Below are 27,182 nucleotides of genomic sequence, written 5' to 3'. Positions count from 1 at the left end.
ATAATGATTATAATAATAGAAATAATAATAATAAGAATAATGATTACAATAGTAATAATAATGATAATAATGATAATAGCAATAATGATAATAACAATAACACTAATGATAATAATAATAATGATAATAATAATAATGATAATAATCATGATAATAGCAATAATGATAATGATAACAATAAGGATAATTGTTGGAGCTGCCATCATAAAAAGGCTGGAGCACCGACTAAAATGTTAAACTGACGGAGGAAAAGTCGACCCAGCCGTCGGTTCAGTTTGACCGGCATGCAGACACCCTAATGAGCAGGGCCAGCGGTCATTTATTGATTTGCTACACCTGGTAAGTGACAACCACGCCCCGTCTCCAGGCAACCAGATCAGCTGAGAGCACAAACAATCACAGTATTCAACCCCCCACTTGCTCTCAGACTAAACAACAACAATACAGTGGGCCACATACCTTCACATATTTCATTTTCCTTTCATGTTTCTGCTCTTCACACCAAAAATAGAACACCAAATGGTTTCACTTGGAGGGTTCGTGAGAATGTCAGCCACCATGTCAGCTGTTGGGCAATATTCCTCCATTATTCTTCCATCATTAAGGGCAGATGGAACAAAATGAAACTTGATGCCAACATGCTCACACCTTTGACGACATTCTTCATCCTTCATCGTCCATTCCTTTTCATGGCTGCACAAGATACATGTTTCTAGTGTTGCAGCTGCCAAAGCCATGAGCTCTGCTGCACCTGTGGATAAAGCAACTGGGGGCTGTTTTTAGATTTCCAAGAAATAACAGGACCCGTTTCAGACCAACTAAAACAAGAACCAGTTGTGCCTGGCCTGTCGTTCTGATCTGCCGCCCAGTCAGCATCACCAAATGCAACAAGGTTAAGGTTCACACCATTTCTCCTGGAACACAAATCCTGGTTCACAGTCCCTTTAAATACCTCAACTCATGCTGAGCTGCTAGCCAGTGTTGTTCTTTTGGTTCAGATGAGTATTGTGACAGCTGAGTGACAACAAAGCTAAGATCTGGTCCAGTAGATGTCATTCCATAGATCAAGCTGCCAACCATTTCTGGATCCCTTTTTGGATCAACAGGTTCACCTTCATTGTCAAATGTCAATTTGCTTTCACATGGGGTTGATCTAGACTTGCAATGAGTCAGGTCAAACTCTCCAAAAGGTTTGGAATGCACCTCTTTTGGCTCATCTTTAGTTCCCTGTCTTCCTGTGCAAAATCAATGCCAAGGAAGTGTTTCAGTTTACCAAGATCTTTCATTTTGAATTCCACTCAACATTTCCTTCACATTTCTGAGTGTTTGACCATCACTCGCTGCAGTAAGAAGATCATCAACCCAGATTATCAGTATTATTTTCTCACTTTCAGTTTGTCTACTGTAAACACAGTGGTCGGCTGGGTTTTGGATCAAACCTTTTTGGCCGAGGAAATCATGTCACATTTGATTCCAATTCCGCCCCGACTGTTTCAAACCATGAAGTGATTTGTTCAGCTTACGGGCTAGTTTTTCACCTGTCTCTGACTGAACCTCAAACCCTTCTGGCTGTTCCATGTACAGCTCACAATCAACAGGGGCATGCAAACAGGCAGTTTTTACATCCATCTGGTGCAGTTCTAAACCATGTTGAGCTGCCAGTTGCATTAAGCTATGTACAGATGTCACATCAGCAGTTGGCGAAAAGGTCTCCTGATAATCAGCACCCTCAACGTGACTATAACCTTTCGCCACATACCTGGCTTTGTATGTCGTCTCAACAGGGTTGTCTGTGAGTGTGTGAACCCATCTACCCCCCACTGCACGTTTACCTTCAGGCAGTGGAGTTAAGGTGAACGTCTCATTCTCCCTGAGTGACTGCATCTCTTCCTGCATAGCCTTCGTCCACTGTTCTGACTCGGGGGAACTCATCGCCTCTCTCAGCGTTCGGGTAAATCAGAAATGGCTCTGGAACAATAATCCACACTGGTCAGTACATGGTCATCCTCACATTTGACCTCACACTCATAGTCCCTTAATACTGAGGACGTCTCCTCTCCCTCTCTGGATCACGTCGGCTGCTACCGTTTCCCGTTTCACCTCAGTTGGTGTTCGACTCCCACACCTCTACTAGTTTTTCCTGGGGAATTGGTTTTGTCATGTCCTTTTGTGGGAAGTGGGTTTCAACACTCTCCCTACGCAAAATGTACTCACTGGTGTCCTGATCTGTCTGAGTGTGACATTCATTGACACTCTTTGTGATAAACTTCACCAACCTGTTTTTGGAAACTTTGCCTGGCTCTGGATAGAAGACTAGATATGCAGGACTATTTTTGTCATAACCAACAAAGATACATTTTTCCCCTGGAGAGTCTAACTTTTTCTTCTTTTGTTTGTGTGCAAAGCACAGTGACCCAAAAGTTTGCATTCTTGAAAGATCTGGCTTCTTTCCTGTCAGCATGTAATATGGAGTCTGCCCTACGCGTCTGTTAAAACACCTGTTGCGAATGACTGCTGCAGTCTGAACTGCATACGTCCACAGCTCTTTTGGGAGGCTCTCAATTATCAGGCATCCAGCCGTTTCTAGTGAAGTTCTCCAGTTCCTCTCAGCAGTCCCACTCTGATGGGGTGAATAGGGAGCTGAGGTTTCGTGTCCAATGCCATTTTTGCCGAGCAGTGACTGAAATTCGCGAGATGTAAACTCTGTGCCATTATTGGATCTTGTGCATTTGATTTTACCATAAGGAGCAACATCAGCAATGAACTTCTCAGTGCCTTGAACAGTGTCACTCTTAGCTTTCAAAAAATAGGTCAACACTGCTCCTGAACAGTCATCAGTGAATGCCAAGACATACCTGAGCCCGTCTTTTGCTGCCGGCTCTGTAGGTCCGGCCAAATCTGTGTGTACCAGTTCAAGTGGAACTCTTGCTTTTTCATCTGGCTCTCTATTCCTGCTCTGAGCAAATTGACCTTTAGTGCACACTTCACATGTCATGTTAGTTTTTTCAGTTTTACCTTTAATTTTCATTCCCTCTGTGACACTTTCCAACTGTAACACATCCTCATAACTACAATGACCGAGAATCTGGTGCCATGTCTGAAGATCGTAACACCCATCACATTCATCAACATCATCTGTAACAGTGCTGAAATAGAAAAGTCTCTCATGCACCTGAATGTCAAATGTCACACCATCTTTAGGGACAAGCTTGTTCTGACCCTCTTTGAAGATGACTGTCGCTCCTTGGGCGATCGCTGCCTTGACTGAAAAGATGTCCTGGGGGAAAGATGGGACATACAGCGGCCCATTCAGCATCGTGTCCATCACCCAACCTTTACTGTCGCTCAGACTAACCATTGCAGTACCTTTCTTCAACGCAACGCCGCTGGTCCTCTCTCCGTCAGCGAGCTCCAGTACGCGCTTATGTGGCTGGAAACTTGCGTCAAAGTCCTTGAACTTTGCGATGTCCCTGATGATGTGCGAAGTGGCTCCTGTGTCCACCATAAGGCCTCTCTCCTTCACTCCGCTGACCAGGGCTCCATCTGCTTGACGGACCTTGAAAGCAAGCGTGTGGTCCTCCTCTTCATCCACAGCCTGCTTCACCTTGTCCCGTCTTCTCCGCCTGCAGTTCACGTCCTTGTGCGTGGAACTCCTGCAGATGCTACACCACTGTCTCTGTCCCCGCTTACCAGCAGCAGAAGTGCACGCCACAGCTTTGTGACCCCTCTGGCCACAGTTGTAACAGGACAGCTTCAAGTTGCCACCATCTCTTCCTCTCACTTTCATCACGCTGTCATCATATGGGCAAGCGTTGAACTTCTCCGTGCTCTCATAACTCCGCAGCTTAGCTTTAAATGCGGTGAAATTCAACTTCTGGTCACTTTGTGTACTATGGATGGAAAATGGCTGAAATGAGTCTGGCAGGCCCCTCAGAATCATTGCAGTTAACAAGCCATCACTCAAAGATTCTCCCGCATTCCTCAGTGCTGTAATTGCAGTCTCTGCACAGATTACATAATCAGTGACGCTCTCATTGACAGCTTTCTGAAGTGACATCAGTTCTGAGTATAAACTGATCACTCAGGGTTTCCCCTTACCGGCGTAATTCTCCCTCAGAATCTGTAGGGCCTTTCTGCCATCATCCACCGGGTCTCTCATCACAAGAGAGAGGCTTTTATCATCCAACAGCTGAATCAGTTCTGCATATACCTCTTCATTTTTCAAGCATCCTCTGCCGTGGCTGCACCGTTCTCCTCCTCCGTTAGTGAGAGTTGCTATGAACCTCAAAATGAAGCTAAAGTGATGTAATGAGAGTTGTTACTAATTTCAAAATGATGCTAAAGTGATATAATGAGAATTGCAACTAACCTAAGACATGATGCTCCAGTGATGTGGTGAGAGTTGCTACGATGCTCATGATGATGCTAAAGTGCTACTCTCACCACATCACTGTAGCATTATTTCTTAGGTTAGTAATACTCCAGTGATGTGGTGAGAGTTGGTAAAAACCTCAAAATGATGCTACAGTGATGTAGTGAGAGTTGCTACTCACCTCAAAATGATGCTGACAGTGATGTAATGAGAGTTGCTAAAAAACTAATAAATGATGCTACAGTGATGTACTGAGAGTTGCGACTAACCTCAAAATGATGCTAAAGTGATGTAATGAGAGTTGCTACTCATTTCAAAATGATGCTAAAGTGATGTTATGACAGTTGCTACTCACCTTAGAAATGATGATACAGTGATGTAGTGAGAGTTGCTACTAATTTCATAATGATGCTAAAGTTATGTTAGGACAGTTGCTAGGAACCTAAGAAATGATGCTACAGTGATGTAGTGAGTTGCTACTATCCTCAAAATGATGGTACAGTGATGTAATGAGAGTTGCTACTCATTTCAAAATGATGCTAAAGTGATGTTATGACAGTTGCTACTCACCTTAGAAATGATGATACAGTGATGTAGTGAGAGTTGCTACTAATTTCATAATGATGCTAAAGTTATGTTAGGACAGTTGCTAGGAACCTAAGAAATGATGCTACAGTGATGTAGTGAGTTGCTACTATCCTCAAAATCATGCTACAGTGATGTGGTGAGAGTTGCTACTAACCTCAAAATGATGCTGACAGTAATGCAGTGAGAGTTGCTCCTAACCTGAGAAATGATGCTACAGTGATGTAAAGAGAGTTGCTATGAACCTAAGAAATGGTGCTACAGTGATGAGGTGAGAGTTCCTACTAATCTCAAAATGATGCTAAAGTGATGTAATGAGAGTTGCTACGAACCTAAGAAATGATGCTACAGTGATGCAATGAGAGTTTCTACTCATCTCAAAATGATGCGAAGGTGATATCATGAGAGTTGCTACTAATTTCAAAATGATGCTAAAGTGATGTAATGAAAGTTTCTTCTAACCTAAGAAATGATGCTACAGTGATGTAGTGGGAGTTGCTTAAAACCTCAAAATGATGCCACAGTAAAGTACTGAGAGTTGTTTCTAACCTAAGAAATGATGCTACAGTGATGTGGTGAGAGTTGCTACTAATCTCCAAATGATGCTAAAGTGATGGAATGAGAGTTGCTACGAACCTAAGAAATGATGCTACAGTGATGTGATGAGAGTTGCTACGATGCTCAAAATCATGCTAAAGTGATGTAATGAGAGTTGCTACTAATTTCAAAATCATGCTAAAGTGATGTAATGAGAGTTGCTACTAATTTCAAAATGATGCTAAAGTGATGTAGTGAGAGTTTCTACTCATCTGAAAATGATGCTAAAGTGACTTCATGAGAGTTGCTCCTAACCTAAGAAATGATGATACAGTGATGTAGTGAGAGTTGCTACCCATCTCAAAATGATGCTAAAGTGATGTAATGACAGTTGCTACGAACCTAAGAAATGATGCTACAGTGATGCAGTGAGTTGCTACTATCCTCAAAATGATGGTACAGTGATGTAATGAGAGTTGCTACGAACCTCAAATTGATGCTGACAGTAATGTACTGAGAGTTTTTGCTTACCTCATAATAAGGCTGCAGTGATGTAGTGCGAGTTTCTACTCATCTCAAAAGGATGCTAAAGTGATATAATGAGAGTTGATACTAATTTCAAAATTATGCTAAGTGATGTAATGAAAGTTTCTTCTAACCTAAGAAATGATGCTACAGTGATGTAGTGGGAGTTGCTTAAAACCTCAAAATGATGCCAAAGTGATGTAATGAGAGTTGCTACGAACCTGAGAAATGATGCTGACAGTGATGTAGTGAGAGTTGCTACTATCCTCAAAATGATGCTGACAGTGATGTAGTGAGAGTTGCTACTATCCTCAAAATGATGCTACAGTGATGTAGTGAGAGTTGCTCCTAACCTGAGAAATGATGCTACAGTGTTGTCATGAGAGTTGCTACTTACCTCAAAATGATGCTACGGTGATGTAGTGAGAGTTTCTACGAATCTCAAAATGATGCTACAGTGATGTAATGAGAGTTGCTACTAACAAAAGAAATGATGCTACAGTGATGTGGTTAGAGTTGCTACTAACCTCAAAATGATGCTGAGAGTAATGTAGAGAGTTGCAACGAACCTCAAAATGATGCTGGAGTGATGTAGTGAGAGTTGCTACAAATCTCCAAATGATGCGAAAGTGATGTCATGAGAGTTGCTACGAACCTCAAAATGATGCGAAAGTGATGTCATGAGAGTTACTATTAACCTAAGAAATGATGCTGCAGTGATGTGGTGAGAGTTGCTACTTATCTCAAAATGATGCTGAATGTCATGCAGTAAGAGTTGGTAAAAACCTCAAACTGATGCTACAGTAATGTAGTGAGAGTTGCTACGAACCTAAAAATGATGCTACAATAATGTGGTGAGAGTTGCTTAAAACCTCAAACTGATGCTCCAGTACTGTAGTGAGAGTTTCTACTCATCTCAAAATGATGCTGAATGTCAAGCAGTAAGAGTTGGTAAAAACCTCAAAATGATGCTACAGTGATGTAGTGAGAGTTTCTACGAACCTAAAAATGATGCTACAATAATGTAATGAGAGTTTCTACTAATCTCAAAGTGATGCGAAAGTGATGGAATGAGAGTTGCTACTAAGCAGATAAATGATGCGACAGTGATATGGTGAGAGATGCTACTGATCTCAAAATGATGCGACAGTGATGTGGTGAGAGTTGCTACTAATCTCAAAATGATGCTACAGTGATGTAGTGAGAGTTGCTTCTATCCTCAAAATGATGCGACAGTGATGTAATGAGAGTTGCTACTAACCTCAAAATGATGCTACAGTGATGTAGTGAGAGTTGCTTCTATCCTCAAAATGATGCGACAGTGATGTAATGAGAGTTGCTACTAACCTCAAAATGATGCTACAGTGATGTAGTGAGAGTTGCTATGAACCTTAAAATGATGCTACAGTTATGGAGTAAGAGTTGCTACTAACTTCAAAATGATGGTCCAGTGATGTAGTAAGATTTGCTACTAATCTCAAAATGATGCTAAAGTGGTGTTATGAGAGTTGCTACGAACCTAAGAAATGGTGCTAAAGTGATGTGGTGACAGTTGCTACTAATCTCAAAATGATGCTACAGTGATGTAGTGAGAGTTGCTTCTATCCTCAAAATGATGCGACAGTGATGTAATGAGAGTTGCTACTAACCTGAAAATGATGCTACAGTGATGTAGTGAGAGATGCTTCTATCCTCAAAATGATGCGACAGTGATGTAGTGAGAGTTGCTTCTATCCTCAAAATGATGTAACAGTGATGTAATGAGAGTTGCTACTAACCTCAAAATGATGCTACAGTGATGTAGTAAGAGTTGCTGCTGACCTAAGAAATGATGCTAAAGTGATGTAATGAGAGTGGCTATTAATTTAAAAATGATGCTAAAGTGATGTAGTGAGAGTTGCTCCTAACCTAAGAAATGATGATACAGTGATGTAGTGAGAGTTGCTACCCATCTCAAAATGATGCTAAAGTGATGTCATGAGAGTTGCTACTAATTTCATAATGATGCTAAAGTTATGCAAGGACAGTTGCTACGAACTTAAGAAATGATGCTACAGTGATGTAGTGAGTTGCTACTATACTAAAAATGATGGTACAGTGATGTAATGAGAGTTTCTTCTAACCTAAGAAATGATGCTACATTGATGTGGTGAGAGTTGCGACTAACCTGAGAAATGATGCTTCAGTGATGTAGTGAGAGTTGCTAATATCCTCAAAATGATGCGACAGTGAAGTACTGAGAGTTGCTACGAACCTCAAATTGATGTAATAGTCATGTAGCGAGAGTTGCTACTAACCTGAGAAATGATGCTACAGTGATGTAATGAGAGTTTCGACGAACCTCAAATTGATGTTACAGTCATGTGGCGAGAGTTGCTACTGACCTCAAAATGATGCTGACAGTAATGTACTGAGAGTTTTTGCTTCCCTCATAATAAGGCTGCAGAGATGTAGTGAGAGTTTCTACTCATCTCAAAATGATGCTAAAGTGATATAATGAGAGTTGCTACTAATTTCAAAATGATGCTAAAGTGATGTAATGAAAGTTTCTTCTAACCTAAGAAATGATGCTACAGTGATGTGGTGAGAGCTGCTACTATGCTAAAATGATGCTGACAATAATGTAGTGAGAGTTGCTTAAAACCTCAAAATGATGCCACAGTAATGTACTGAGAGTTGCGACTAACCTCAAAATGATGCTAAAGTGATGTAATGAGAGTTGCTACGAACCTGAGAAATGATGCTGACAGTGATGACGTGAGAGTTGCTACTATCGTCAAAATGATGCTACGGTGATGTAGTGAGAGTTTCTACTAATCTCAAAATGATGCTACAGTGCTGTCATGAGATTTGCTACTAACAAAAGAAATGATGCTACAGTGATGTGGTTAGAGTTGCTAAAAACCTCAAAATGATGCTGACAGTAATGTAAGTGAGAGTTGCTACGAACAAAAGAAATGATGCTACAGTGATGTGGTTAGACTTGCTACTAACCTCAAAATGATGCTGACAGTAATGTAGGGAGTTGCAACGAACCTCAAAATGATGCTGGAGTGATGTAGTGACAGTTGCTACAAATCTCCAAATGATGCGAAAGTGATGTCATGAGAGTTACTACTAACCTAAGAAATGATGCTACAGTGATGTGGTGAGAGTTGCTACTTATCTCAAAATGATGCTGAATGTCATGCAGTAAGAGTTGGTAAAAACCTCAAACCGATGCTACAGTAATGTAGTGAGAGTTGCTACGAACCTAAAAATGATGCTACAATAATGTAGTGAGAGTTGCTTAAAACCTCAAACTGATGCTCCAGTAATGTAGTGAGAGTTTCTACTCATCTCAAAAAAACGCTGAATGTCAAGCAGTAAGAGTTGGTAAAAAACCTCAAAATGATGCTACAGTGATTTAGTGAGAATTGCTACTCATCTCAAAATGATGCGAAAGTGATGGAATGAGAGTTGCTACGAAGCAGATAAATGATGCGACAGTGACATGGTGAGAGTTGCGACTAATCTCAAAATTATGCTACAGTGATGTAGTGAGAGTTTCTTCTATCCTCAAAATGATGTGACAGTGATGTAATGAGAGTTGCTACTAACCTCAAAATGATGCTACAGTAATGTAGTGAGAGTTGCGACTAACCTCAAAATGATGCTACAGTGATGTAGTGAGAGTTGCTACGAACCTGAGAAATGATGCTGACAGTCATGTAGTGGGAGTTGCTACTATCCTCAAAATAATGCTACAGTGATGTAGTGAGAGTTGCTCCTAACCTGAGAAATGATGCTACAGTGTTGTAATGAGAGTTGCTACTAACCTCAAAATGATGCTACAGTAATGAAGTGAGAGTTTCTACTAATCTCAAAATGATGCTACAGTGATGTAATGAGAGTTGCTACTAATTTAAAAATGATGCCACAGTGATGTGGTTAGAGTTGCTAAAAACCTCAAAATGATGCTGACAGTAATGTAGGTGAGAGTTGCTACTAACAAAAGAAATGATGCTACAGTGATGTGGTTAGAGTTGCTACTCACCTCAAAATGATGCTGACAGTAATGTAGAGTTGCAACAAACCTCAAAATGATGCTGGAGTGATGTAGTGAGAGTTGCTACAAATCTCCAAATGATGCGAAAGTGATGTCATGAGAGTTGCTACGGACCTCAAAATGATGCTAAAGTGATGTCATGAGAGTTGCTACTTATCTCAAAATGATGCTGAATGTCATGCAGTAAGAGTTGGTAAAAACCTCAAAATGATGCTACAGTAATGTAGTGAGAGTTGCTACGAACCTAAAAATGATGCTACAATAATGTAGAAAGAGTTGCTTAAAACCTCAAACTGATGCTCCAGTACTGTAGTGAGAGTTTCTACTCATCTCAAAATGATGCTGAATGTCAAGCAGTAGGAGTTGGTAAAAACCTCAAAATGATGCTACAGTAATGTAGTGAGAGTTGATACGAACCTCAAAATGATGCTACAGTGATGTAGTGAGAGTTGCTACTATCCTAAAAATGATGCGACAGTGATGTTATGAGAGTTGCTACTAACCTCAAAATGATGCTACACTGATGTAGTGAGAGTTGCTATGAACCTTAAAATGATGCTACAGTTATGGAGTAAGAGTTGCTACTAACCTCAAAATGATGGTCCAGTGATGTAGTAAGAGTTGCTGCTGACCTAAGAAATGATGCTCCAGTGATGTGGTGAGAGTTGCTACTAATCTCAAAATGATGCTAAAGTGATGTAATGAGAGTTGCTACGAACCTAAGAAATGGTGCTACAGTGATGTGGTGAGAGTTGCTACGAACCTAAAAAAGATTCTGACAGTGATGTAGTGAGAGTTGCTACGAACCTCAAACTGATGCTACAGTGATGTGATGAGAGTTGCTACAATGCTCAAAATCATGCTAAAGTGATGTAATGAGAGTGGCTACTAATTTAAAAAAGATGCGAAAGTGATGTAGTGAGAGTTGCTCCTAACCTAAGAAATGATGATAAAGTGATGTAGTGAGAGTTCCCTACCCATCTCAAAATGATGCTAAAGTGATGTAATGAGAGTTGCTACTAATTTCATAATGATGCTAAAGTTATGTAAGGACAGTTGCTACGAACCTAAGAAATGATGCTACAGTGATGTAGTGAGTTGCTACTATCCTAAAAATGATGGTACAGTGATGTAATGAGAGTTTCTTCTAACCTAAGAAATGATGCGACATTGATGTGGTGAGAGTTGCGACTAACCTGAGAAATGATGCTTCAGTGATGTAATGAGAGTTTCTACGAACCTCAAATTGATGTTACAGTCATGTAGCGAGAGTTGCTACTAACCTCAAAATGATGCTGACAGTAATGTACTGAGAGTTTTTGCTTCCCTCATAATAAGGCTGCAGAGATGTAGTGAGAGTTTCTACTCATCTCAAAATGATGCTAAAGTGATGTAATGAGAGTTGCTACTAATTTCAAAATGATGCTAAAGTGATGTAATGAAAGTTTCTTCTAACCTAAGAAATGATGCTACAGTGATGTGGTGAGAGCTGCTACTATGCTAAAATGATGCTGACAATAATGTAGTGAGAGTTGCTTAAAACCTCAAAATGATGCCACAGTAATGTACTGAGAGTTGCGACTAACCTCAAAATGATGCTAAAGTGATGTAATGAGAGTTGCTACGAACCTGAGAAATGATGCTGACAGTGATGTAGTGGGAGTTGCTACTATCCTCAAAATGATGCGACAGTGATGTAATGAGAGTTGCTACTAACCTCAAAATGATGGTCCAGTGATGTAGTAAGAGTTGCTGCTGACCTAAGAAATGATGCTACAGTGATGTAGTGAGTTGCTACTATCCTAAAAATGATGGTACAGTGATGTAATGAGAGTTTCTTCTAACCTAAGAAATGGTGCTACAGTGATGTGGTGAGACTTGCTACTAATCTCCAAATGATGCTAAAGTTATGTAAGGACAGATGCTACGAACCTAAAAAATGATGCTACAGTGATGTAGTGAGTTGCTACTATCCTAAAAATGATGGTCCAGTGATGTAATGAGAGTTTCTTCTAACCTAAGAAATTATGCTACATTGATGTGGTGAGAGTTGTGACTAACCTGAGAAATGATGCTTCAGTGATGTAATGAGAGTTTCTACGAACCTCAAATTGATGTTACAGTCATGTAGCGAGAGTTGCTACTAACCTCAAAATGATGCTGAAAGTAATGGAGTGAGAGTTGCTCCTAACCTGAGAAATGATGCTTCAGTGATGTAATGAGAGTTTCTACGAACCTCAAATTGATGTTACAGTCATGTAGCGAGAGTTGCTACTAACCTCAAAATGATGCTGACAGTAATGTACTGAGAGTTTTTGCTTCCCTCATAATAAGGCTGCAGAGATGTAGTGAGAGTTTCTACTCATCTCAAAATGATGCTAAAGTGATATAATGAGAGTTGCTACTAATTTCAAAATGATGCTAAAGTGATGTAATGAAAGTTTCTTCTAACCTAAGAAATGATGCTACAGTGATGTGGTGAGAGCTGCTACTATGCTAAAATGATGCTGACAATAATGTAGTGAGAGTTGCTTAAAACCTCAAAATGATGCCACAGTAATGTAGTGAGAGTTGCGACTAACCTCAAAATGATGCTAAAGTGATGTAAAGAGAGTTGCTACGAACCTGAGAAATGATGCTGACAGTAATGTAGTGACAGTTGCTACTATCCTCAAAATGATGCTGACAGTGATGTAGTGAGAGTTGCTACTATCCTCAAAATGATGCTACGGTGATGTAGTGAGAGTTTCTACTAATCTCAAAATGATGCTACAGTGCTGAAATGAGATTTGCTACTAACAAAAGAAATGATGCTACAGTGATGTGGTTAGAGTTGCTAAAAACCTCAAAATGATGCTGACAGTAATGTAGGTGAGAGTTGCTACGAACAAAAGAAATGATGCTACAGTGATGTGGTTAGACTTGCTACTAACGTCAAAATGATGCTGACAGTAATGTAGGGAGTTGCAACGAACCTCAAAATGATGCTGGAGTGATGTAGTGAGAGTTGCTACAAATCTCCAAATGATGCGAAAGTGATGTCATGAGAGTTACTACTAACCTAAGAAATGATGCTACAGTGATGTGATGTGATGTACAGTGATGTGGTGAGAGTTGCTACTTATCTCAAAATGATGCTGAATGTCATGCAGTAAGAGTTGGTAAAAACCTCAAACTGATGCTACAGTAATGTAGTGAGAGTTGCTACGAACCTAAAAATGATGCTACAATAATGTAGTGAGAGTTGCTTAAAACCTCAAACTGATGCTCCAGTAATGTCGTGAGAGTTTCTACTCATCTCAAAATGATGCTGAATGTCAAGCAGTAAGAGTTGGTAAAAAACCTCAAAATGATGCTACAGTGATGTAGTGAGAATTGCTACTAATCTCAAAATGATGCGAAAGTGATGGAATGAGAGTTGCTACTAAGCAGATAAATGATGCGACAGTGATATGGTGAGAGTTGCTACTGATCTCAAAATGATGCGACAGTGATGTGGTGAGAGTTGCTACTAATCTCAAAATGATGCTACAGTGATGTAGTGAGAGTTGCTTCTATCCTCAAAATGATGTGACAGTGATGTAATGAGAGTTGCTACTAACCTCAAAATGATGCTACAGTAATGTAGTGAGAGTTGCGACTAACCTCAAAATGATGCTACAGTGATGTAGTGAGAGTTGCTACGAACCTGAGAAATGATACTACAGTGATGTAGTGAGAGTTGCTATGAACCTTAAAATGATGCTACAGTAATGGAGTAAGGGTTGCTACTAACCACAAAATGATGGTCCAGTGATGTAGTAAGAGTTGCTGCTGACCTAAGAAATGATGCTACAGTGATGTAATGAGAGTTGCTACAAACCTCAAATTGATGTAATAGTCATGTAGCGAGAGTTGCTAATAACCTGAGAAATGATGCGACAGTGATGTAATGAGAGTTGCTACGAACCTCAAATTGATGTAACAGTCATGTCGCGAGAGTTGCTACTAACCTCAAAATGATGCTGACAGTAATGTACTGAGAGTTTTTGCTTACCTCATAATAAGGCTGCAGTGATGTAGTGAGAGTTTCTACTCATCTCAAAATGATGCGAAGGTGATATCATGAGAGTTGCTACTAATTTCAAATTGATGCTAAAGTGATGTAATGAAAGTTTCTTCTAACCTAAGAAATGATGCTACAGTGATGTTGTGAGAGTTGCGACTAACCTCAAAATGATGCCACAGTAATTACTGAGAGTTGCTTCTAACCTAAGAAATGATGCCACAGTGATGTGGTGAGACTTGCTACTAATCTCCAAATGATGCTAAAGTTATGTAAGGACAGTTGCTACGAACCTAAGAAATGATGCCACAGTGATGTAGTGAGTTGCTACTATCCTAAAAATGATGGTACAGTGATGTAATGAGAGTTTCTTCTAACCTAAGAAATTATGCTACATTGATGTGGTGAGAGTTGCGACTAACCTCAAAATGATGCTGAAAGTAATGTAGTGAGAGTTGCTCCTAACCTGAGAAATGATGCTTCAGTGATGTAATGAGAGTTTCTACGATCCTCAAATTGATGTTACAGTCATGTAGCGAGAGTTGCTACTAACCTCAAAATGATGCTGACAGTAATGTACTGAGAGTTTTTGCTTCCCTCATAATAAGGCTGCAGAGATGTAGTGAGAGTTTCTACTCATCTCAAAATGATGCTGAAGTGATATAATGAGAGTTGCTACTAATTTCAAAATGATGCTAAAGTGATGTAATGAAAGTTTCTTCTAACCTAAGAAATGATGCTACAGTGATGTGGTGAGAGCTGCTACTATGCTAAAATGATGCTGACAATAATGTAGTGAGAGTTGCTTAAAACCTCAAAATGATGCCACAGTAATGTACTGAGAGTTGCGACTAATCTCAAAATGATGCTAAAGTGATGTAATGAGAGTTGCTACGAACCTGAGAAATGATGCTGACAGTGATGACGTGAGAGTTGCTACTATCCTCAAAATGATGCTACGGTGATGTAGTGAGAGTTTCTACTAATCTCAAAATGATGCTACAGTGCTGTCATGAGATTTGCTACTAACAAAAGAAATGATGCTACAGTGATGTGGTTAGAGTTGCTAAAAACCTCAAAATGATGCTGACGGTAATGTAAGTGAGAGTTGCTACGAACAAAAGAAATGATGCTACAGTGATGTGGTTAGACTTGCTACTAACCTCAAAATGATGCTGACAGTAATGTAGGGAGTTGCTACTATCCTCAAAATGATGCGACAGTGATGTAGTGAGAGTTGCTCCTAACCTGAGAAATGATGCTACAGTGTTGTAATGAGAGTTGCTACTAACCTCAAAATGATGCTACAGTAATGAAGTGAGAGTTTCTACTAATCTCAAAATGATGCTACAGTGATGTAATGAGAGTTGCTACTAATTTAAAAATGATGCCACAGTGATGTGGTTAGAGTTGCTAAAAACCTCAAAATGATGCTGACAGTAATGTAGGTGAGAGTTGCTACTAACAAAAGAAATGATGCTACAGTGATGTGGTTAGAGTTGCTACTCACCTCCAAATGATGCTGACAGTAATGTAGAGTTGCAACAAACCTCAAAATGATGCTGGAGTGATGTAGTGAGAGTTGCTACAAATCTCCAAATGATGCGAAAGTGATGTCATGAGAGTTGCTACGGACCTCAAAATGATGCTAAAGTGATGTCATGAGAGTTGCTACTTATCTCAAAATGATGCTGAATGTCATGCAGTAAGAGTTGGTAAAAACCTCAAAATGATGCTACAGTAATGTAGTGAGAGTTGCTACGAACCTAAAAATGATGCTACAATAATGTAGAAAGAGTTGCTTAAAACCTCAAACTGATGCTCCAGTACTGTAGTGAGAGTTTCTACTCATCTCAAAATGATGCTGAATGTCAAGCAGTAGGAGTTGGTAAAAACCTCAAAATGATGCTACAGTAATGTAGTGAGAGTTGATACGAACCTCAAAATGATGCTACAGTGATGTAGTGAGAGTTGCTACTATCCTAAAAATGATGCGACAGTGATGTTATGAGAGTTGCTACTAACCTCAAAATGATGCTACACTGATGTAGTGAGAGTTGCTATGAACCTTAAAATGATGCTACAGTTATGGAGTAAGAGTTGCTACTAACCTCAAAATGATGGTCCAGTGATGTAGTAAGAGTTGCTGCTGACCTAAGAAATGATGCTCCAGTGATGTGGTGAGAGTTGCTACTAATCTCAAAATGATGCTAAAGTGATGTAATGAGAGTTGCTACGAACCTAAGAAATGGTGCTACAGTGATGTGGTGAGAGTTGCTACGAACCTAAAAAAGATTCTGACAGTGATGTAGTGAGAGTTGCTACGAACCTCAAACTGATGCTACAGTGATGTGATGAGAGTTGCTACAATGCTCAAAATCATGCTAAAGTGATGTAATGAGAGTGGCTACTAATTTAAAAAAGATGCGAAAGTGATGTAGTGAGAGTTGCTCCTAACCTAAGAAATGATGATAAAGTGATGTAGTGAGAGTTCCCTACCCATCTCAAAATGATGCTAAAGTGATGTAATGAGAGTTGCTACTAATTTCATAATGATGCTAAAGTTATGTAAGGACAGTTGCTACGAACCTAAGAAATGATGCTACAGTGATGTAGTGAGTTGCTACTATCCTAAAAATGATGGTACAGTGATGTAATGAGAGTTTCTTCTAACCTAAGAAATGATGCGACATTGATGTGGTGAGAGTTGCGACTAACCTGAGAAATGATGCTTCAGTGATGTAATGAGAGTTTCTACGAACCTCAAATTGATGTTACAGTCATGTAGCGAGAGTTGCTACTAACCTCAAAATGATGCTGACAGTAATGTACTGAGAGTTTTTGCTTCCCTCATAATAAGGCTGCAGAGATGTAGTGAGAGTTTCTACTCATCTCAAAATGATGCTAAAGTGATGTAATGAGAGTTGCTACTAATTTCAAAATGATGCTAAAGTGATGTAATGAAAGTTTCTTCTAACCTAAGAAATGATGCTACAGTGATGTGGTGAGAGCTGCTACTATGCTAAAATGATGCTGACAATAATGTAGTGAGAGTTGCTTAAAACCTCAAAATGATGCCACAGTAATGTACTGAGAGTTGCGACTAACCTCAAAATGATGCTAAAGTGATGTAATGAGAGTTGCTACGAACCTGAGAAATGATGCTGACAGTGATGTAGTGGGAGTTGCTACTATCCTCAAAATGATGCGACAGTGATGTAATGAGAGTTGCTACTAACCTCAAAATGATGGTCCAGTGATGTAGTAAGAGTTGCTGCTGACCTAAGAAATGATGCTACAGTGATGTAGTGAGTTGCTACTATCCTAAAAATGATGGTACAGTGATGTAATGAGAGTTTCTTCTAACCTAAGAAATGGTGCTACAGTGATGTGGTGAGACTTGCTACTAATCTCCAAATGATGCTAAAGTTATGTAAGGACAGATGCTACGAACCTAAAAAATGATGCTACAGTGATGTAGTGAGTTGCTACTATCCTAAAAATGATGGTCCAGTGATGTAATGAGAGTTTCTTCTAACCTAAGAAATTATGCTACATTGATGTGGTGAGAGTTGTGACTAACCTGAGAAATGATGCTTCAGTGATGTAATGAGAGTTTCTACGAACCTCAAATTGATGTTACAGTCATGTAGCGAGAGTTGCTACTAACCTCAAAATGATGCTGAAAGTAATGGAGTGAGAGTTGCTCCTAACCTGAGAAATGATGCTTCAGTGATGTAATGAGAGTTTCTACGAACCTCAAATTGATGTTACAGTCATGTAGCGAGAGTTGCTACTAACCTCAAAATGATGCTGACAGTAATGTACTGAGAGTTTTTGCTTCCCTCATAATAAGGCTGCAGAGATGTAGTGAGAGTTTCTACTCATCTCAAAATGATGCTAAAGTGATATAATGAGAGTTGCTACTAATTTCAAAATGATGCTAAAGTGATGTAATGAAAGTTTCTTCTAACCTAAGAAATGATGCTACAGTGATGTGGTGAGAGCTGCTACTATGCTAAAATGATGCTGACAATAATGTAGTGAGAGTTGCTTAAAACCTCAAAATGATGCCACAGTAATGTAGTGAGAGTTGCGACTAACCTCAAAATGATGCTAAAGTGATGTAAAGAGAGTTGCTACGAACCTGAGAAATGATGCTGACAGTAATGTAGTGACAGTTGCTACTATCCTCAAAATGATGCTGACAGTGATGTAGTGAGAGTTGCTACTATCCTCAAAATGATGCTACGGTGATGTAGTGAGAGTTTCTACTAATCTCAAAATGATGCTACAGTGCTGAAATGAGATTTGCTACTAACAAAAGAAATGATGCTACAGTGATGTGGTTAGAGTTGCTAAAAACCTCAAAATGATGCTGACAGTAATGTAGGTGAGAGTTGCTACGAACAAAAGAAATGATGCTACAGTGATGTGGTTAGACTTGCTACTAACGTCAAAATGATGCTGACAGTAATGTAGGGAGTTGCAACGAACCTCAAAATGATGCTGGAGTGATGTAGTGAGAGTTGCTACAAATCTCCAAATGATGCGAAAGTGATGTCATGAGAGTTACTACTAACCTAAGAAATGATGCTACAGTGATGTGATGTGATGTACAGTGATGTGGTGAGAGTTGCTACTTATCTCAAAATGATGCTGAATGTCATGCAGTAAGAGTTGGTAAAAACCTCAAACTGATGCTACAGTAATGTAGTGAGAGTTGCTACGAACCTAAAAATGATGCTACAATAATGTAGTGAGAGTTGCTTAAAACCTCAAACTGATGCTCCAGTAATGTCGTGAGAGTTTCTACTCATCTCAAAATGATGCTGAATGTCAAGCAGTAAGAGTTGGTAAAAAACCTCAAAATGATGCTACAGTGATGTAGTGAGAATTGCTACTAATCTCAAAATGATGCGAAAGTGATGGAATGAGAGTTGCTACTAAGCAGATAAATGATGCGACAGTGATATGGTGAGAGTTGCTACTGATCTCAAAATGATGCGACAGTGATGTGGTGAGAGTTGCTACTAATCTCAAAATGATGCTACAGTGATGTAGTGAGAGTTGCTTCTATCCTCAAAATGATGTGACAGTGATGTAATGAGAGTTGCTACTAACCTCAAAATGATGCTACAGTAATGTAGTGAGAGTTGCGACTAACCTCAAAATGATGCTACAGTGATGTAGTGAGAGTTGCTACGAACCTGAGAAATGATACTACAGTGATGTAGTGAGAGTTGCTATGAACCTTAAAATGATGCTACAGTAATGGAGTAAGGGTTGCTACTAACCACAAAATGATGGTCCAGTGATGTAGTAAGAGTTGCTGCTGACCTAAGAAATGATGCTACAGTGATGTAATGAGAGTTGCTACAAACCTCAAATTGATGTAATAGTCATGTAGCGAGAGTTGCTAATAACCTGAGAAATGATGCGACAGTGATGTAATGAGAGTTGCTACGAACCTCAAATTGATGTAACAGTCATGTCGCGAGAGTTGCTACTAACCTCAAAATGATGCTGACAGTAATGTACTGAGAGTTTTTGCTTACCTCATAATAAGGCTGCAGTGATGTAGTGAGAGTTTCTACTCATCTCAAAATGATGCGAAGGTGATATCATGAGAGTTGCTACTAATTTCAAATTGATGCTAAAGTGATGTAATGAAAGTTTCTTCTAACCTAAGAAATGATGCTACAGTGATGTTGTGAGAGTTGCGACTAACCTCAAAATGATGCCACAGTAATTACTGAGAGTTGCTTCTAACCTAAGAAATGATGCCACAGTGATGTGGTGAGACTTGCTACTAATCTCCAAATGATGCTAAAGTTATGTAAGGACAGTTGCTACGAACCTAAGAAATGATGCCACAGTGATGTAGTGAGTTGCTACTATCCTAAAAATGATGGTACAGTGATGTAATGAGAGTTTCTTCTAACCTAAGAAATTATGCTACATTGATGTGGTGAGAGTTGCGACTAACCTCAAAATGATGCTGAAAGTAATGTAGTGAGAGTTGCTCCTAACCTGAGAAATGATGCTTCAGTGATGTAATGAGAGTTTCTACGATCCTCAAATTGATGTTACAGTCATGTAGCGAGAGTTGCTACTAACCTCAAAATGATGCTGACAGTAATGTACTGAGAGTTTTTGCTTCCCTCATAATAAGGCTGCAGAGATGTAGTGAGAGTTTCTACTCATCTCAAAATGATGCTGAAGTGATATAATGAGAGTTGCTACTAATTTCAAAATGATGCTAAAGTGATGTAATGAAAGTTTCTTCTAACCTAAGAAATGATGCTACAGTGATGTGGTGAGAGCTGCTACTATGCTAAAATGATGCTGACAATAATGTAGTGAGAGTTGCTTAAAACCTCAAAATGATGCCACAGTAATGTACTGAGAGTTGCGACTAATCTCAAAATGATGCTAAAGTGATGTAATGAGAGTTGCTACGAACCTGAGAAATGATGCTGACAGTGATGACGTGAGAGTTGCTACTATCCTCAAAATGATGCTACGGTGATGTAGTGAGAGTTTCTACTAATCTCAAAATGATGCTACAGTGCTGTCATGAGATTTGCTACTAACAAAAGAAATGATGCTACAGTGATGTGGTTAGAGTTGCTAAAAACCTCAAAATGATGCTGACGGTAATGTAAGTGAGAGTTGCTACGAACAAAAGAAATGATGCTACAGTGATGTGGTTAGACTTGCTACTAACCTCAAAATGATGCTGACAGTAATGTAGGGAGTTGCTACTATCCTCAAAATGATGCGACAGTGATGTAATGAGAGTTGCTACGAACCTGAGAAATGATGCTGACAGTGATGTAGTGAGAGTTGCTACTATCCTCAAAATGATGCGACAGTGATGTAATGAGAGTTGCTACTAACCTCAAAATGATGCTACAGTGATGTAGTGAGAGTTGCTATGAACCTTAAAAAGATGCTACAGTTATGGAGTAAGATTTGCTACTAACCTCGAAATGATGGTCCAGTGATGTAGTAAGAGTTGCTGCTGACCTAAGAAATTATGCTCCAGTGATGTGGTGAGAGTTGCTACTAATCTCAAAATGATGCTAAAGTGATGTAATGAGAGTTGCTACGAACCTAAGAAATGGTGCTACAGTGATGTGGTTAGAGTTGCTACGAACCTAAAAAAGATTCTGACAGTGATGTAGTGAGAGTTGCTACGTACCTCAAAATGATGCTACAGTGATGTGATGAGAGTTGCTATAATGCTCAAAATCATGCTAAAATGATGTAATGAGAGTGGCTACTAATTTCAAAATGATGCTAAAGTGATGTAGTGAGAGTTGCTCCTAACCTAAGAAATGATGACACAGTGATGTAGTTAGAGTTGCTACCCATCTCAAAATGATGCTAAAGTGATGTAATGAGAGTTGCTACTAACCTCAAAATGATGCTAAAGTAATGTTGTGAGAGTTGCAACTAACCTAAGAAATGATGCTAAAGTGATGTAATGAGAGTTGCTACTAACCTCAAAATGATGCTAAAGTAATGTAGTGAGAGTTGCGACTAACCTCAAAATGATGCTACAGTGATGTAGTGAGAGTTGCTACGAACCTGAGAAATGATGCTGACAGTGATGTAGTGAGAGTTGCTACGAACCTGAGAAATGATGCTGACAGTGATGTAGTGAGAGTTGCTACTATCCTCAAAATGATGCTACAGTGATGTAGTGAGAGTTGCTCCTAACCTGAGAAATGATGCTACAGTGTTGTAATGAGAGTTGCTACTAACCTCAAAATGATGCTACAGTAATGTAGGTGAGAGTTGCTACTAACAAAAGAAATGATGCTACAGTGATGTGGTTAGAGTTGCTACTAACCTCAAAATGATGCTGACAGTAATGTAGAGTTGCAACGAACCTCAAAATGATGCTGGAGTGATGTAGTGAGAGTTGCTACAAATCTCCAAATGATGCGAAAGTTATGTCATGAGAGTTACTATTAACTTAAGAAATGATGCTGCAGTGATGTAGTGAGAGTTGCTACGAACCTAAAAATGATCCTACAATAATGTCGTGAGAGTTGCTTAAAACCTCAAACTGATGCTCCAGTACTGTAGTGAGAGTTTCTACTCATCTCAAAATGATGCTGAATGTCAAGCAGTAAGAGTTGGTAAAAACCTCAAAATGATGCTACAGTGATGTAGTGAGAGTTGCTACGAACCTAAAAATGATGCTACAATAATGTAATGAGAGTTTCTACTAATCTCAAAGTGATGCTCCAGTACTGTAGTGAGAGTTTCTACTCATCTCAAAATGATGCTGAATGTCAAGCAGTAAGAGTTGGTAAAAACCTCAAAATGATGCTACAGTGATGTAGTGAGAGTTGCTACGAACCTAAAAATGATGCTACAATAATGTAATGAGAGTTTCTACTAATCTCAAAGTGATGCAAAAGTGATGGAATGAGAGTTGCTACTAAGCAGATAAATGATGCGACAGTGATATGGTGAGAGTTGCCACTAATCTCAAAATGATGCTACAGTGATGTAGTGAGAGTTGCTTCTATCCTCAAAATGATGCGACAGTGATGTAATGAGAGTTGCTACTAACCTCAAAATGATGCTACAGTGATGTAGTGAGAGTTGCTTCAATCCTCAAAATGATGCGACAGTGATGTAATGAGAGTTGCTACTAACCTCAAAATGATGCTACAGTGATGTAGTGAGAGTTGCTATGAACCTTAAAATGATGCTACAGTTATGGAGTAAGAGTTGCTACTAACCTCAAAATGATGGTCCAGTGATGTAGTAAGAGTGGCTGCTGACCTAAGAAATGATGCTCCAGTGATGTGGTGAGAGTTGCTACTAATCTCAAAATGATGCTAAAGTGATGTAATGAGAGTTGCTACGAACCTCAGAAATGGTGCTACAGTGATGTGGTGAGAGTTTCTACTAATCTCCAAATAATGCTAAAGTTATGTAAGGACAGTTGCTACGAACCTAAGAAATGATGCTACAGTGATGTAGTGAGTTGCTACTATGCTAAAAATGATGGTACAGTGATGTAATGAGAGTTGCTACGAACCTAAGAAATGGTGCTACAGGGATGTGGTGAGAGTTGCTACTAATCTCAAAATGATGCTAAAGTGATGTAATGAGAGTTGCTACTAATCTCATAATGATGCGAAAGTGATGTCATGAGAGTTGCTACTAATTTCAAAATGATGCTAAAGTGATGTAGTGAGAGATTCTACTCATCTCAAAATGATGCTAAAGTGACTTCATGAGAGTTGCTCCTAACCTAAGAAATGATGATACAGTGATGTAGTGAGAGTTGCTACCCATCTCAAAATGATGCTAAAGTGATGTCATGAGAGTTGCTACTAATTTCATAATGATGCTAAAGTTATGTAAAGACAGTTGCTACGAACCTAAGAAATGATGCTACAGTGATGTAGTGAGTTGCTACTATCCTCAAAATGATGCTACAGTGATGTAATGAGAGTTTCTTCTAACCTAAGAAATGATGCTACATTGATGTGGTGAGAGTGGCGACTAACCTCAAAATGATGCTGACAATAATGTAGTGAGAGTTGCTCCTAACCTGAGAAATGATGCTACAGTGATGTAATGAGAGTTGCTACAAACCTCAAATTGATTTAACAGTCATGTAGCGAGAGTTGCTACTAACCTGAGAAATGATGCTACAGTGATGTAATGAGAGTTGCTACGAACCTCAAATTGATGTAACAGTCATGTAGCGAGAGTTGCTACTAACCTCAAAACGATGCTGACAGTAATGTACTGAGAGTTTTTGCTTACCTCATAATAAGGCTGCAGTGATGTAGTGAGAGTTTCTACTCATCTCAAAATGATGCGAAGGTGATATAATGAGAGTTGCTACTAATTTCAAATTGATGCTAAAGTGATGTAATGAAAGTTTCTTCTAACCGAAGAAATGATGCTACAGTGATGTTGTGAGAGTTGCGACTAACCTCAAAATGATGCCACAGTAATGTACTGAGAGTTGCTTCTAACCTAAGAAATGATGCGACAGTGATGTGGTGAGACTTGCTACTAATCTCCAAATGATGCTAAAGTTATGTAAGGACAGTTGCTACGAACCTAAGAAATGATGCTACAGTGATGTAGTGAGTTGCTACTATCCTAAAAATGATGGTACAGTGATGTAATGAGAGTTTCTTCTAACCTAAGAAATGATGCTACAGTGTTGTAATGAGAGTTGCTACTAACCTCAAAATGATGCTACAGTAACGTAGTAAGAGTTTCTACTAATCTCAAAATGATGCGAAAGTGATGTCATGAGAGTTACTACTAACCTAAGAAATGATGCTACAGTGATGTGGTGAGAGTTGCTACTTATCTCAAAATGATGCTGAATGTCATGCAGTAAGAGTTGGTAAAAACCTCAAACTGATGCTACAGTAATGTAGTGAGAGTTGCTACGAACCTAAAAATGATGCTACAATAATGTAGTGAGAGTTGCTTAAAACCTCAAACTGATGCTCCAGTAATGTAGTGAGAGTTTTTACTCATCTCAAAATGATGCTGAATGTCAAGCAGTAAGAGTTGGTAAAAACCTCAAAATGATGCTACAGTGATGTAGTGAGAATTGCTACTAATCTCAAAATGATGCGAAAGTGATGGAAAGAGAGTTGCTACTAAGCAGATAAATGATGCGACAGTGATGTGGTGAGAGTTGCTACTGATCTCAAAATGATGCGACAGTGATGTGGTGAGAGTTGCTACTAATCTCAAAATGATGCTAAAGTGATGTAATGAGAGTTGCTACGAACCTAAGAAATGGTGCTACAGTGATGTGGTGAGAGTTGCTTCGAACCTAAAAAAGATTCTGACAGTGATGTAGTGAGAGTTGCTACGAACCTAAAAATCATGCTAAAGTGATGTAATGAGAGTGGCTACTAATTTCAAAATGATGATACAGTGATGTAGTGAGAGTTGCGACCCATCTCAAAATGATGCTAAAGTGATGTAATGAGAGTTGCTACTAATTTCATAATGATGCTAAAGTTATGTAAGGACAGTTGCTACGAACCTAAGAAATGATGCTACAGTGATGTAGTGAGTTGCTACTATCCTAAAAATGATGGTACAGTGATGAAATGAGAGTTTCTTCTAACCTAAGAAATGATGCTACAGTGATGTGGTGAGAGTTGCGACTAACCTCAAAATGATGCTGAAAGTAATGTAGTGAGAGTTGCTTCAATCCTCAAAATGATGCGACAGTGATGTAATGAGAGTTTTTGCTTCCCTCATAATAAGGCTGCAGAGATGTAGTGAGAGTTTCTACTCGTCTCAAAATGATGCTAAAGTGATATCATGAGAGTTGCTACTAATTTCAAAATAATGCTAAAGTGATGTAATGAAAGTTTCTTCTAACCTAAGAAATGATGCTACAGTGATGTGGTGAGAGCTGCTACTATGCTAAAATGATGCTGACAATAATGTAGTGAGAGTTGCTTAAAACCTCAAAATGATGCCACAGTAATGTACTGAGAGTTGCGACTAACCTCAAAATGATTTTTAAGTGATTTAATGAGAGTTGCTACGAACCTGAGAAATGATGCTGACAGTGATGTAGTGGGAGTTGCTATGAACCTTAAAATGATGCTACAGTTATGGAGTAAGAGTTGCTACTAACTTCAAAATGATGGTCCAGTGATGTAGTAAGAGTTGCTGCTGACCTAAGAAATGATGCTCCAGTGATGTGGTGAGAGTTGCTACGAACCTAAAAAATGGTGCTACAGTGATGTGGTGAGAGTTGCTTCGAACCTAAAAATCATGCTAAAGTGATGTAATGAGAGTGGCCACTAATTTCAAAATGATGCTAAAGTGATGTAGTGAGAGTTGCTCCTAACCTAAGAAATGATGATACAGTGATGTAGTGAGAGTTGCTACCCATCTCAAAATGATGCTAAAGTGATGTAATGAGAGTTGCTACTAATTTCATAATGATGCTAAAGTTATGTAAGGACAGTTGCTACGAACCTAAGAAATGATGCTACAGTGATGTAGTGAGTTGCTACTATCCTAAAAATGATGGTACAGTGATGTAATGAGAGTTTCTTCTAACCTAAGAAATGATGCTACATTGATGTGGTGAGAGTTGCGACAAACCTGAGAAATGATGCTACAGTGATGTAATGAGAGTTTCTCCGAACCTCAAAATGATGTTACAGTCATGTAGCGAGAGTTGCTACTAACCTCAAAATGATGCTGACAGTAATGTACTGAGAGTTTTTGCTTCCCTCATAATAAGGCTGCAGAGATGTAGTGAGAGTTTCTGCTCATCTCAAAATGATGCTAAAGTGATGTAATGAAAGTTTCTTCTAACCTAAGAAATGATGCTACAGTGATGTGGTGAGAGTTGCTACTAACCTCAAAATGATGCTGACAATAATGTAGTGAGAGTTGCTTAAAACCTCAAAATGATGCCACAGTAATGTACTGAGAGTTGCGACTAACCTCAAAATGATGCTAAAGTGATGTAATGAGAGTTGCTACTAATTTCAAAATGATGCTAAAGTGATGTAGTGAGAGTTGCTACTTATCTCAAAATGATGCTGAATGTCATGCAGTAAGAGCTGGTAAAAACCTCAAACTGATGCTACAGTAATGTAGTGAGAGTTGCTACGAACCTAAAAATGATGCTACAATAATGTAGTGAGAGTTGCTTAAAACCTCAAACTGATGCTCCAGTAATGTAGTGAGAGTTTCTACTCATCTCAAAATGATGCTGAATGTCAAGCAGTAAGAGTTGGTAAAAACCTCAAAATGATGCTACAGTGATGTAGTGAGAGTTGCTACTAATCTCAAAATGATGCGAAAGTGATGGAATGAGAGTTGCTACTAAGCAGATAAATGATGCGCCAGTGATATGGTGAGAGTTGCTACGATCCTCAAAATGATGCGACAGTGATGTAGTGAGAGTTGCTTCTATCCTCAAATTGATGTGACAGTGATGTAGTGACAGTTGCGACTAACCTCAAAATGATGCTACAGTGATGTAGTGAGAGTTGCTACGAACCTCAGAAATGATGCTGACA

The 27,182-nt window shown here is 39.2% G+C and overlaps 1 long non-coding RNA gene across 1 annotated transcript; it reads right to left on the bottom strand.

Annotated features, from left to right (window-relative positions):
- Nucleotides 1-671: 671 nt before the first annotated feature.
- Nucleotides 672-2,927, bottom strand: LOC147271273 (uncharacterized). The gene is made up of 3 exons (XR_015113718.1): nt 2,856-2,927; nt 1,833-1,968; nt 672-751 (listed from the first exon to the last, which is right to left on the bottom strand). It is a non-coding gene; the product is annotated as an uncharacterized LOC147271273 (long non-coding RNA).
- Nucleotides 2,928-27,182: the final 24,255 nt, after the last annotated feature.

This window comes from Aulostomus chinensis, chromosome 1, assembly GCF_037954235.1.
Source record: "Aulostomus chinensis isolate RoL2024-O1b breed Wild chromosome 1, RoL_Achi_v1.0, whole genome shotgun sequence".
Taxonomy (NCBI): Eukaryota; Metazoa; Chordata; class Actinopteri; order Syngnathiformes; family Aulostomidae; genus Aulostomus; species Aulostomus chinensis.
Note: the sequence above shows the minus strand (reverse complement) of the source record. Positions and strands in the feature narration are given on the sequence as shown.